General features: G+C 39.2%; 1 long non-coding RNA gene across 1 annotated transcript in view; it reads right to left on the reverse strand.

The window, feature by feature from the left end:
* Window positions 1–2,690: 2,690 nt before the first annotated feature.
* LOC131200195 (uncharacterized) overlaps window positions 2,691–14,142 on the reverse strand; it is a 264,378-nt gene continuing 252,926 nt past the window's right edge. The window contains exons 3-4 of the long non-coding RNA XR_009155538.1: window positions 4,141–4,398; window positions 2,691–3,404 (exon numbers count right to left, since the gene is read on the reverse strand). This is a non-coding gene — a long non-coding RNA (uncharacterized LOC131200195). The remainder of the gene's footprint in view (window positions 3,405–4,140; window positions 4,399–14,142) is intronic.

A 14,142-nucleotide genomic window follows, 5' to 3' on the forward strand; every position in this document is an offset into this window, starting at 1 on the left:
AGAATAAGTGCACGCATTGAAGAACACAAGAACTCAGTCAAAAAAGAGGAACCAACTTCTTCCCTGGTCCAACACTTTAAAGTCACAGGACATGATATTGACTTTAAAAAGACCAGAACTATCGCCAAAACTGAACACTTTAACAACAGAATAATCAGAGAAGCCATCGAGATAGAAAAACGCCCACACAGCATGAACAAACGAGATGATACCTCCTGCCTACCAGCCATTTGGAAACCCGCCCTTATTGACAAACGAGTCCTTAACATGAGGAATGACACCAGACCCACACTCACGAGGTCCACACAGGATGTCACCACCACACATCCACCCAGAAAGCAGACCCAAACCCACACTGATCAGGAAGCACGACCAAGGACCAGAAGCCAGACCGCAGCTGCAACATTAGCCATTTCAAACCCCTCCAATCCATACATGCAGCAGACTGACACCCACTACGAAGATGTAGCACGACCACGAAGCCAAACAGCAGCAGTGCAGCTCACCATCTCAAATCCCCCTGCAACTCAGACTAATTTGAGCACAACCAAGCCCCCACCCAAACAGGACACACCCCCAGCCAATCAGAGCACAAAAAAAATCCCATCCAATCAGAGCACAGCCAAGCTCCCACCCAATCAGTTCAAACCCCCTTTAGCAGTTAAAAAGGAAGAAACAGCTGCAATCACACATTGCTCCCAGAAGCACGAAGCTGAAGCCTGAAGATGACGAATGAGACTTCGTCGAAACGTCGCCAAGACACTTCCAATTTTACACGGGAGAAAACCCGAATAACCAAAGATCTACATACAAACACCCGCGAAAACCTCAGAAAACAAATATATATATATATATATATATATATATATATATATATATATATATATATATATATATATATATATATATATATATATACACACATACACACACACACAGATATGTTTGTGTGTGTGTGTCTGTGTCTGTGTGTGTGTGTGTGTCTGTGTCTGTGTGTGTGTGTGTGTGTGTGTCTGTGTGTGTGTGTGTCTGTGTGTGTGTGTGTCTGTGTGTGTGTGTGTCTGTGTGTGTGTGTCTGTGTGTGTGTGTGTCTGTGTGTGTCTGTGTGTGTCTGTGTGTGTGTGTGTGTGTGTGTGTCTCTGTGTGTGTGTCTGTGTGTGTCTGTGTCTGTGTGTGTCTGTGTCTGTGTGTGTGTGTCTGTGTCTCTGTGTCTGTGTCTGTGTGTGTGTGTGTGTGTGTGTGTGTGTGTGTCTGTGTCTGTGTCTGTGTGTGTGTCTGTGTCTGTGTCTGTGTCTGTGTCTGTGTCTGTGTCTGTCTGTGTCTGTGTCTGTGTCTGTGTCTGTGTGTGTGTGTGTCTGTGTCTGTGTCTGTGTCTGTGTCTGTGTGTGTGTGTGTGTGTGTCTGTGTCTGTGTGTGTGCTGTGTCTGATCCTCAAGAGGAGACAACAAAATAACATTCTGTTTACTGGGCAAGACTGAGATTGATTTGAATGTAGATTAAAAACGATAAAATTCAACGTAGAGAAAAGTAAGGTTTTACATTTAGGCAAGAAAAAGCAAAAGTACAAGTACAGATTAGGTAAAACTTCACTCAATAGCAATAACTATGAGAGGGATCTTGAGGTCCTAGTGGACAATCACCTAAATATGAGCCAGCAGTGTGCAACAACAGCCAAAAAACTCCAACATATCCTAGGTGCATGAATAGAGGGATAGAATCAAGATCCCATGAAGTATTAGTACTCCTTTATAAAACCTTAGTGAGACAACACTTAGAATACTGCATCCAGTTGGGTCACCATATTATAAAAAAGATTATAAAAAAGATGCTAGAACTCTGGAAAGAGTTCAGAAAAGAGCAATAAAGATGATTAGAGGGCTGGAAGCTAAAACATATGAAGAATGGTTGTAGGAATTGGGTTTGTCTAGTGTATTGTAAAGAACAACTAGGGCTGACATAATAGCAATGTTCCAATATTTGAGGAGCTGCCACAAAGAAGAGGGGGTTAGCTTATTTCCCAAAGTATCAGAAGGCAAAACAAGAAATAATGGATGGAAACTAATCAAAGCAATCATAGCTAAAGAAAAAAATCCTAACAGTGAGAACATTTAACCAGTGGAACAGCTTGCCTTCAGAAGTTGTGGATGCTGGAGGCTTTTAAGAAGAGACTGGACAGCCATTTATCAGAAATGGTATCGATCTCCTGCTTGAGCAGGGGGACTAGAAGACCTTCAATGGCCCTTCCAACTCTGTTATTCTATTATTTGAAAAGATATGGAAAAATATGTCATACTGGATATTCAGATGAAACCAGCTGACATTTTTATAATTAAAAAAATTTAACAAATCAAAAAATTGACCTAGATGAGTTTTCTGTGTTGGATGTTAAAACAAAAGCATATAAAATTGGTTATTTTGAATTAAGGTTAAAATAAATATTTTATCTCTTGTAACCCTAAATGGATTTTTGCTGCCCAGACTGAAACAATAAGATTTGAAGGATATATTTATAGATAAGATATGGGGTATGGAAAGAAGAGATAATTTGTTCTATTTTAAGAGAAGGAGATAAGTTACAATAATTGCTTATACTTGTTTTGATGAAGGGTAAAATTATTTCTTAAGATATATTCTTTTCCTTTTTCGTTATTATATGCTTCTTTTCAGGGGTGCTATTCAGCAGGTTCTGGAGAACCAGTAGCAGAAATTTTGAGTAGTTTGGAGAATCAGCAAATACCATCTCTGGCTGGCCCCAAAGTGGGGTGGGAATGGAGATTTTGCAATAACCTTCCCCCATGAGTGGAGAGGGAATGGGGATTTTGCAGTATCCTTTCCCTGCCACGCCCACCAAGCCAACCATGCCCACCAAGGCACTACCACATAACAGGTAGTAAAAAAAATGAATTCCATCACTGCTTCTTTTACTTTTTTTTCTATTTTTCTTTCCTTTTTGTACTTTATTTTTTCTTTTGTTTCTTTTAGTTTTTTCAGTTTGCATTAATTTTTCAATTGTCAACTTTAATAAAATTTACCATAAAATTTTATTAGAAACAAATAAACATTTAATGAAAGTTCAGTCTGAGATGATCTGTGGGCCAGTTGCGATATTCAGCAGTCAGTGCTTCAGGCAAAGAATCTTCCTTTTACTGAATTTCACATTTTCCTAGTTAGAAAGGACGGCAGTAGAACAGGGAACTTTCTTTTTAATCTGTCAAACATGGTTATCTTGTAGGAGAGCAGGAATCTATATTTTAGATGTTTCTTCTTTCTTCCCATCCTTTCCATTTGCCATTAATTGTCATAAAAACTCATCCTTTGAGAGAGAGTCAGTTCTTTTTTCCATTCCCTGTTTCAAAATAGTAAACCCAATCTCTGAAATTGTTCTGTAGGCCATCCGGTAACAACTGCAACATAAAAAACACAACATAATCTAATGTGAAGTATAAAAATAAGTGTTCAACTAGTTCCATATTATTACCCACAAGGCATCCTTTCAAATATCAGATATCCCAAATATATATTTTCCCTTGCAGATTACAAAACCTACTTGCAAGAACCATATAATTTTTCTTTCCCTTAAAATTTCCCCCTCTTTGTTAATCTGACAACATCCTTACTATTCTCAAAAAGAGTTGGAGTGAATAGGGTGGATTATATTTAACAGTGATATCGAATTTTGAAGAAATGCTATTCTCAGTATTGTAGTTTCCTTGTTTGCAGAAGTTCATGACCGCAATAACCACATTCATTTGGCTTAGAATGATTTTGCTCTCAATGAAGCAATTCAAAACGACGTTCCACCCTTTAGCATTCTCATCTGTGGTTTTCATGCACCATATTTGAAAGTACATTTCTGTCAGTGCATATAAACAATAATGTATTTTTCCCTAATTGTCTGGAATGCCAATGATGTTTCCCTAAGTCTGACTTTTGGTGGCATTTTCTCATTGAAAAGGAAAATTGTTTTTTCCCCCGCCAAGATCAAATTTTAAAACAGAAAGAATGTAGCTCAGTTGCAGAGCACTGATGTTACATGCAGAATATTCCAGTTTATTAACTCAGCTTCTATTCCAGAAAAAAAAAATACTGCAAAGACTCTTTCACATAATTTTTCTTAGCGCTTGCAACATAAATAAATACCTATTGGCAAAAACTCCATCCTGAGTTACTTCTTGGCTCCTAGGATTTTCCTGGTCTGTCCTGTCACTAAGGCACTTTTGCTGATCACCCATCCTCCCTAATCACTCTCAGGAGTGTCTTTGCCATTTCCTCTTCCAGGTTATTTTCCATCCTGTATTTTTATTGACCATGAAAATATTGCAAGAGAAGGCTTCCAAGGATTCTAACTTTCAGCTATTTTTTCCTTTCTCATGGTCAGCTGGTAGGACTTTTGGCCATCTGCATGAAAGACAAAACACAAAACGACCATATATTTTGGAGTATAAGACACATCGGACTATAAGACACACCTACATTTTTGGGTAAGGAAAACAAGAAAAAGAAATCTGCCTTTGCCTCCCAGCAATTTTGCCTTGTTGCAGCAAACAGCAAACAGCCTACTTTACTTTCATTTTCATATAGCTTGATTAGCACAAGAAAAAAAATCTGCTCCCAGCAATTGATCTCCTTGCAGCAAGCAGCAGAGGCCCGTGCAGCAATGGCAATTCCTGCAGCCTGAAACAGCTGAGAATCGGGGATAATCAATTTGTGCTAATTAGCTGAAGAAGCTGAAATGGGCTGTTTCTTCTTGCTGCTTGCTGCAAGGAGGTAAATTGCTGGGAGGCAGAGGTCAAAGGGTGGGGGCCAGTGGGTGGGAGGGGCAACATTTGGTGTATAAGACACACCCAAATTTTAACCCCCTTTTAGGTGGGAAAAAGATATGTCTTCTACTCCGAAAAATATGGTATTTGCCGCATGAAACTATGGCAGAGATTGAGTGTGGGCAATAGGTATGGAAGTAGACCTATTACACTGTACAAGAATGTGTAGGAGTATGAAACGGGGGAAAGTTTAGTTTGAAGTGCTAACTACCCATATCTCTCATGAATAAAGGCAAATATACATGCCCAAGGATAATGCTGCAAGATCCAGTCTGGGTTCGTCACTGGGACCAGACATTTTGTCTTCTGAGCTTTCAGATTTGTGATGGAGCCTATCTTCAGGAAACTAAAGAGAACTTTCCTGAAGATGGGCTCCAGCATGAGTCTGAAAGGGAGATTTCCTTCTATTTCCTCCATGGAAAAATTGGTAGTACAGCTTTATATTAGCTGTATTCAAAGAGGGAAGAGCAGTTAAAACTTCTGCCACCTGTAAAGACTGCTTTTTAATGAAAACAACAGAACTTTATAGCACTTTGGACTTGATCAATGTAGCACCTGCCTGCAATTCCTTAAAGCAACTGCATCTTTTCAAGGGACTGCATGGCTCGCCTCAGTCCTGGGAAATAACATACTCAATTTGAGGAGCTGCCAATAGATGTTACCTCTGAAGCCCTGCACTCTATAAAGACCCCCTTCCTCCCTATAAAACTGGCATTTATAGTTGTAGCAAATACTATTAAGATAGACAGTTATTTTATTTAGTAAAATGTAGCTTATAACCTTATTTCATAGTCCTGACAGCTATACCTTTCTCCATACAGTATTTTAATTCTTATGTTTTCTAAAACAGGTAAATGAGAGGAGGGGAACCCCAAGTTGAGGTAGAGTATAAAATTGCTTACATGTTATTATGTTTGTTTTTGTGAATACTGAGATATGGGCCAGTGGTTTTACATAGTTGTTGACACCTTTATTGTTTCATTGTAAATTTTCTCCTCTGATTCTTTTACAGTTTTTAGCATTACTTACTCATACTGCTGCTTTATTTTATTAGATGTAATAAGGCTTTCTATGCACTCAATTTTATTTAGAGGAATCTTCAACATGACTGGCTAAGGGTGAGTGGGCAAATTTTTCAGGAATGTATTAAGAAAGACCAATGACACGCTCGCCCTGCCTCTATACCATGTGGAGGTAACCTCAAATAGTCCTTTCTGTTGGGTCTAGGACAACGCACCATGACCAACTCACCATGGGACAACTCACTGCAAGACAATTTAATGCTGTATTAATAGTTTTATTCAGATTTTTTTTTTATTATTGGTAACCACCTTTTCATCAAACTTTTTGTAACTCTTATATTTTGGGATTGACTTTTTTTAGTCAATTTTGGTCAATTTGGTCACAGTTCCATCAAAATTAATTTAACTTTTGTATTTGTTGAATTGTCCCACAGTGAATTGGCCATAGTGAGTTGTCCCATGGTGAGTTGTCCACAGTGAGTTGGTCATAGTGAAGTGTCCCATTCCACTCCTAATCCCTTTGAAATGTTGGATCATTGGCATAGGTTCAGTGATTGACTTTCCTTGTTTTTAGCTTGGGACAAGGCTGACTTTATTTTGTTTTCTTTTTGAAAACTGATGAAATTGTCAAAGGTTCTACCAGAGGCCATTTTTTCCAAATAGCAGGAAGAATTGTAAAGCTGTGATGTATTTTCCTTCCTCACCTGCACCCCACCCTAGCCTACAAATGAACATATTGGGCAGATAGGTTGAGAAGGAATCAAAAGTATTGTCAATGGAAACCAAAGGGCTTGATGAAATCACATGTTTCCAAATACCTACCCATGACAAAGGGGTGATTGTTCTGGTACAGTGGAAAGGGTAAAAAAGAGGAGAATTCACCAATCAGGAACTGTAGTAGCAACTGCCTCAGCAGCACACTTGATCAGAATCACTGGTGAAACCAAAAAAGACGTTATCTGGACAATTTCTGGAGGTGGATTCCTTTCTAGAAGATTTCAGGAGCAAGTAATTTAAGTTGCTACGTGGAAGGGGGACGCAGTGGCTTAGTGGGTAAGTCACTGAGCTTGTCGATTGAAAGGTCGGCAGTTCAGTGGTTCGAATCCCTAGTCCTGCGTAACAGGGTAAGCTCCCGTTACTTATCCCAGATTCTGCCAACCTAGCAGTTTGAAATCACGTAAAAAATGCAAGTACAAAAATAGAGACCACCTTTGGTGGGAAGGTAACAGCGTTCTGTGTGCCTTTGGTGCTGAGTCATGCTGGCCACATGACCACGGAGACGTCTTCTGACAGTGCTGGCTCTTCAGCTTTGAAATGGAGATGAGCACCACACCCTAGAGTCGGGAACGACTAGCACATATGTGCGAGGGGAACCTTTACCTTTACCTTATGGAAGTTTAACAGGCTTTACTTCAAGATACAATTAAATATTATATTCCATTCTTTGCAGTCCCATCTACGTTTATCATGGAACCTTAACCTAATGCTAGGAGATTGGATTACAAATTCAATCTTTCTGCCATCCAGCACAAAATTGCATAAATAGCAAACTTTTGACATGTTTTGCCCCTTTGGATTGATTTGGGAATCTGATCAGACCTGATAGTGGCACAGATTGATCAACAAAAATAGAAAAGCTCTTAGTTCTATAATCATATTTTGAAGTGGAAACCTTGGCTTGATTTTAACCTATAAAGTAAGACCACTTTATAGGTTAAAGAAACAGTAATATCCTTGTGGCTGTGATAGATTGTTTAAATCTTCTGATAACTAGCAGAATACCATATTTCTAAATATAAAGAAAACTCTCAAAGACAGCATCCCTCAGTCTATATTTTTGTTACTAGTTCTTCTGAAACTAATGCAGTGCTAGAGAAATTTATTTTGAAAAACTTTCTGTACAGTTATCAATTTAATAATGCATCTAGCTAAAGAGTTGGGAGAAAGCTATTCATAATAATATAGTAGCTACTCCTGCAGGTTATGCGATAAGGCTGAAGTGTTCTGTCTACAGAAGATAAGCAGCAGTCATATTTTTTATAAAAAAAAACAAATAAAAGCATTTAAATATCAGATGAACAGTAAACTGAACGTATAAAAATGTGATTTGAGTGAGAATGTTGTAGTATCACTCAATATTTGTGGACTTTCCAACAGAAAAAAAAAACCTGTGTAGATTTAAACCTAATGCAGAGTTATGTTTCAAATTATATTTGTACATTTTAGGTCATTTTAGAAGTCAGATGAGAAGATAAATTGTGAGAACTGTATGGATAAGCATTTGGACTTAAGTTTTTCATTTTGGCTTTTTAAAGTAAACAAATTGATCTAATGTAATGGAATCATTGGATTGCTTACTTGTTTATTGAACTTACTCATTTTTCATATAGTGCATTTTGGTAGTTGATATTTACTGTAAGAAAGAACAAAAATAGAACAGCCAGGTAAAGGAAGTTTTGAGCAATCACTGTAAATTCATCCAATATATACCTGAGCTATATTAGGAAGCAATCTTTTCACACACTGGCTTCTAGGACACATTAATTAATGCAAGATGGGCCTGGATTCTTCCATTAATTACAAAAAATAAAAGAAAGACACCGAAGATCCAACTAGTTTTTCCAGTCTTCTGCAATTTCATTGGTCATGTCCCTGAGCTCTCACACAATTTCTCTGAAATGTTGTAAGATTTTGGTATTCTCATCAGAAATGTGTGGGTGAGATCTTACGTGGGAAATCAAAAACAGATTATGACATCCAGTTTCAATCTTATGGCAACAGTGAAGACATATTCAGGAACCCAGCATTGATCTTAGGAGTTTCACAGTGGTTACATTGGTACAGGAATCCAGTTGTACAACATACAGTAATTCTCTAAGCAATTTACACAACATTTTCTTAAGAGAGCTTGCATTGTATCAAAAGCTCCAGTTGATGTTAACCATTTTATTGCTTCTTTGTTAATAGTATGTGCTACTTTTCCACAGAAATGGCCTGTGCTACTGATTCTATTGCCATGTTGTTATCTGAAGGTATGTGTATCCCACGTTCTATATGCATAAAAACTGACAGGTTGATAAAAATGCCAAATCCAGTCAAAATGTCTGTGCAACAAACAATAACAACAACAACAACAACAACAATAATAATAAAAAATGTGGAGGTTCCAGGGGTTATCAGCAAACTGGGTACCATACCAAAAACTCTTAAATGTCACTTAGAACAGGGGTCCCCAACCTCTCGGCCGTGGCCCACTGTTGTGGTCCGCCAACAGCCTGCGGAGCTGGCAATGGAGTCAGACAGTGATGAGGCTGAGGAAGAACATGGCCAGTCCTGGAGGCTGGGGAAGGCCCAGATGAGGGCTCTGTGTCAGAGGCAGAGGTAGAGCCAGGGCCATCTGGGAGTGATGTGCAGACTCCAGAGCCTCCAGAGGCTGACAGTAGTGAGGCAGAGGAACTGGAGACTCCTCCTGTTCCTAATGCACTCATCAGAAGAGCTGCCAGAAGGCAAGAGCAGCTAAAGCAAAGATGATGACTCGGGAAGAGGGCCAAGAGATGATTGGCCACTCCTATAAGGCTTAAAAGACTAGCAACGGCGTTTGGGCTCTTTGTTGGAAAACAATGTTGATAGCCTTGTCTTGCTGCATTTATTTCTTGTCAGTGTCTTCTGCTTTTGAACTTTTGCCAAGAAAAGCCTTTGGCAGTTTGCCTAATTAGACCAAGGTTGGTGATAAGACTGAAGAATTGTGTTACAAAGAATTTTCTTTGATTTAGTTTGGACTATGCTGAGAATAAGTTAATTCTCAACTGTTCTAATAAAGTTTGTTTGTTTTTGAACTGACTGAGTTTACTACTACCTACTTGGGCCTGGGTCACAACACCCCCTACCGGGAGATAGACAGATATAGATATAGATATGTCGTCCCGTTTGTTCATATTGTGGGGGTGTTTCTCTATTTCAATGGCTTCCATAATTATTCTCTTGTTATAGTGTTCAGTTTTGGAGATTAATTTGGTTCTAGGAACCAAATTAATCTCCAAAATTGAACACTATAACAAGAGAATAATTATGGAAGCCATTGAAATAGAGAAACACCCACACAAAATGAACAAATGGGATGATACTTCCCGACTACCAGAGATCTGAAAACCAGCCTTGGTCAACAAACGAGTCCCAGCCACGACGCAGGACAACATACAATGCCACCACCAATCATCCTCATCAGATTCAAACCCATCCCACAGACCAAAAATAACCACCATCCAGAAGCCAGACCATGCTGACACCACTGGCTGCTGCGCCCCCCTCTGATCCCCACACAAAGCAGGCTGATACAAACCAGGAACACATGACAGGACCTCGGACTCGGAGCCAAACCAGGGCCTGGGATGCTGCATCACAGCCATCTGCTCAAGACATCACATCATAGAACTTCAGAGGCCACAACACCAAAGCTCAGGAACAAAAGACCAGGACCACACCCACACAGGATGCTACGAAACAGCCAACCAATCTGCAAACATCCACTCCATCTACCAATCAGGATGCAACCACAGAGCCAACCAACCGCTCACAGCAACACTCCCCACCTCCTCACCAGTATTTATAGAGAGACGGCAGCTCCGTTCACTCTTTGCTTGAGAAGCACGAAGCCGAAGACACCAGTCTGGAGATGATGAGTGAGACCTCATTGAAACGTCGCCAAGATACTCTCAACCTTACATGCTCCCAGAAGCACGGTCAAGACACCAGTCTGGAGATGATGAGTGAGACCTCATTGAAACGTCGCCAAGATACTCTCAACCTTACATGCTCCCAGAAGCACGAAGCTGAAGCCTGAAGATGACGAATGAGACTTCGTCGAAACGTCGCCAAGACACATCCAATTTTACGCGGGAGAAAACCCGAATAACCAAAGATCTACATACAAACACCCGCGAAAACCTCAGAATATATATATATATATATATATATATATATATATATATATATATATATATATATATATATATATATATACATGCACGCACGCACGCACACACAGACATATATATGTACATATATACATTCATACACACATACATACATACACCGCCTATTGGGAATTTGGCTGCACAAGTAGCTTGTTGGAGTGTGTGTGCACAATTCAACTTGTGAGAGTGGTAGGCAATTGTGTGCATGCATGTGTCTGCTGCTCACACAGCTGAGCTCTCTCTCTCTCTGTGTTTGTGCACTGGCCTGCCACTCATGTGGTCCAGTTCCTCTGTCCTCCACCACCCAGTTGGCCTGCTAAGCCACAAAGATTGGGGACAGCTGACTTAGAAAATTCCAATGTGTTAATTAAAAAAGGTCACCATGCATTGAACTGCACTTATACTACATCTATACATTATGACATCCTACGTTTTTGGGACAAACTCAATGTTTATGAAGTTCTACACTAGCTAGAGAAATGGCAGATGTGATTTCACATTTTTTCTGTACATTACACAAAATACTAGTTGTATAGTTTTGTCTTAGTAGGAAGTTTGGCCCTAACCATAGCAATTTAAATAGAGTTTGCTATTTGCAAAAGCATTCCCTGAGAATTTACAATGGCACATAGGTAGATGATCTTGCCTCTTGTTTCCAAGAAGAAGGGCATCACCTCAGCATCCCTTCTGCCAGTTCATTTCCTAGAGCTCCTTAGAAAAATTAAGAAGCTTTCCAGCATCAACACGTACGGGATAAACTATTCAGGTATAAACTATTCAGGTATAAACTTTTCAGGTATTCAACTTGTGAGAACGGTGGGCAACTGCATGCATTCTAGTAGCCTTTGCATTCTAGAGACCATATAGGACATCAACTAGATCCATAAAGTGCCTACAACAGACCATCCTGCAAAGGCTACCAGCAGCAATAAACCTCTACTGAAGCCATGGGAACTTTACTGCTAGTCTTGACACAGGGTTCAGGAAGTGAACTGAGTCCAGAATGACTGTGACTTTGTAGATAGTTTATGTTGTTTTCCTGACAACATTCAAAAAGTGGTTTGCCGCTCGGGTGAAATGTAAAATTTGTTACTAGTGGTTCTGTGGGTGTGGCTTGGTGTGGGGAGGTAATGTGACAAAGTGGGCATGGGCAACTTTTTTTTTTACTTTTAAAAGCATTTTTTCTACAACCTATTCGGCCGAAGAGGTTGTAAAAAAATGCTTTTAGAAAGCTGAGCTGCGTGATCATCAGATGCTTTTTTTAACTTTTAAAAGCATTTTTTCAGCCAAAAAATGCTTTTAAAAGTAAAAAAACCAAAAAACCTCTGATGATCACGTGGCTCAGCTGGGCATGGGGGGCAGCAGAGATTTTTGCTACCAGTTCTCCGAACCATCCACTGCCATCCCTACCGGATCAGGCAATCCAGTCCGAACTGGGAGCATTTCACCCATTGCCACTGCTGTTTTTTCCCTTTCAACTGCCCGGTTTAATTTACAACTCTGAAAGTCAAGGTCAGCTTAGCGGAACCCCATGTTACAATATATTCCCATACAAAATAAATTCATGACTATTTCATTCCCTGACATATTAGTAACCCAAAACATTTATCCCTAGAATAACAATTCCCACTAGGATTTGGGTGATTAGTTAAAACTATACCAACAGCCAGACAGATCTATTTGAGGAGGTGAAAATCTACTTGCCAAAGCATGCCTTATGAAAGTTTCTACCCCATGCAAGGCTCCTAATACTTCTTTATTCCTATGTGAGCTGTAAAAAGTGCATCTTAAAAGAGACAACCAACTACACAAAGTCTGAGTTAACAACTCCCAATTTTCATTATTTACAGTTGAAACCATGGCTTCCATTTTAATTTGTCTGCTTCCCTACAGTCTTTTGTCCTCGGGGGAAAAAAAGAAGCATTTTCATGTGCATCTCTTTTTCAAATATCAGACTCAGCATGCTCCCTTTAGTTTTACTTCAGTGCTAAATTGGGACTCAAAAGCTCCTGTGAATTCTTGCACTGTGCTAAGGACAAGCTGCTGTTGTTTCCTTTGTTCCAGTGTAGATTTTTAAGCTACAAAACAGCTATGAATCTTCCTTCTTCCAGGAATAGCCTCATCACTGGAATTTCAATTTGAGGGTGTCTACCTAGCAACTTAAGGTTCTATGGAAAAACCTGGAGCACTGAAAGCTAATAAAAGTATACCCTGGAAGTGATTTTTATACCACCACTCCAGCCCTTCATGTTACTATCTTAGCATTTGAATGGGGGTACTTAATCATCCTTGTGGTTCTGATTACTAGCAAATGTTGGCAAGTGTGCTAGCTGCATTCATTCCTTCTGTAAGGAAGATAAAAGAAAATGAACTGCAGACTACATTGTCACCAGGCTCGAAGTTCAAAGATGTGAAACTTTGAAAGTGCAACTGAGGCTGTCCTTGGTAGGCCCCAATTAGGTTTAGCAATCCATTTTTCCTTTAAGAGCGTGGATTCCTCTCCATTACCTGACATTGAACAATGACCTTGATAGAAGTTAATTGCCCAGGCATCATAGCTGAGTCTGCAAACAACCTGCAACTGAACAGCTGACACCTTCACTTTAATTGGGCCTGCCTACAGATGGATCAAAAGATCCTGCTAAGCTCATGGATGTGTTAACACCATTGGCTTGATATCCCACAAGCATGCATATATTTTATATCAAAGTACATGATTACTTGGTAAAATCACAGCAAAAAGGCCTGCCTTTTAGAGGGTACATCTCAAAGTGTATGTACAAATATACACAAATCAGTGGATTTTCAGTAGAAACTATAGAACAGCTATGGATGCTATACTGAAACTATTTTCAGTGAAACTATACAACAGCTATAGAAATTAGATAAAGAGAGAGGAATTTAAGACATTAATACTGCTACTTTATACTGAAAGCTTGGAGGATTCTGGATCAAAAATAAATGAAATTATTCAAATGAGGCACTTTAAACAGTTTATGTCTTGGTTTGTAAAATGCTATATGGAAACTACTGATCCAACATCCTGAATTATTCTGGAAATAATGTTATAAGAATGCTATAAGAATAAGGCAATCTGATTCTCTGATTCTGGTGTTATGCTAACATCAAACTATTTATTACACCATATGCATATGTATTTTGTTTTTCTAAAAAGGAACCATTTTGATCTGAATCTCTTATGATTTCTCTTTCAAAACAAACAAAGCGAATGAAAACTGTATATTCAATACACAATGACATTTTAGCCTAAATTATATGCTTAGAAATATAAGCTGTTATGAAATGAGTAGGTGTCTTATCTTTTAG

The sequence above is a fragment of the Ahaetulla prasina genome, chromosome 5, assembly GCF_028640845.1.
Source record: "Ahaetulla prasina isolate Xishuangbanna chromosome 5, ASM2864084v1, whole genome shotgun sequence".
Taxonomy (NCBI): domain Eukaryota; kingdom Metazoa; phylum Chordata; class Lepidosauria; order Squamata; family Colubridae; genus Ahaetulla; species Ahaetulla prasina.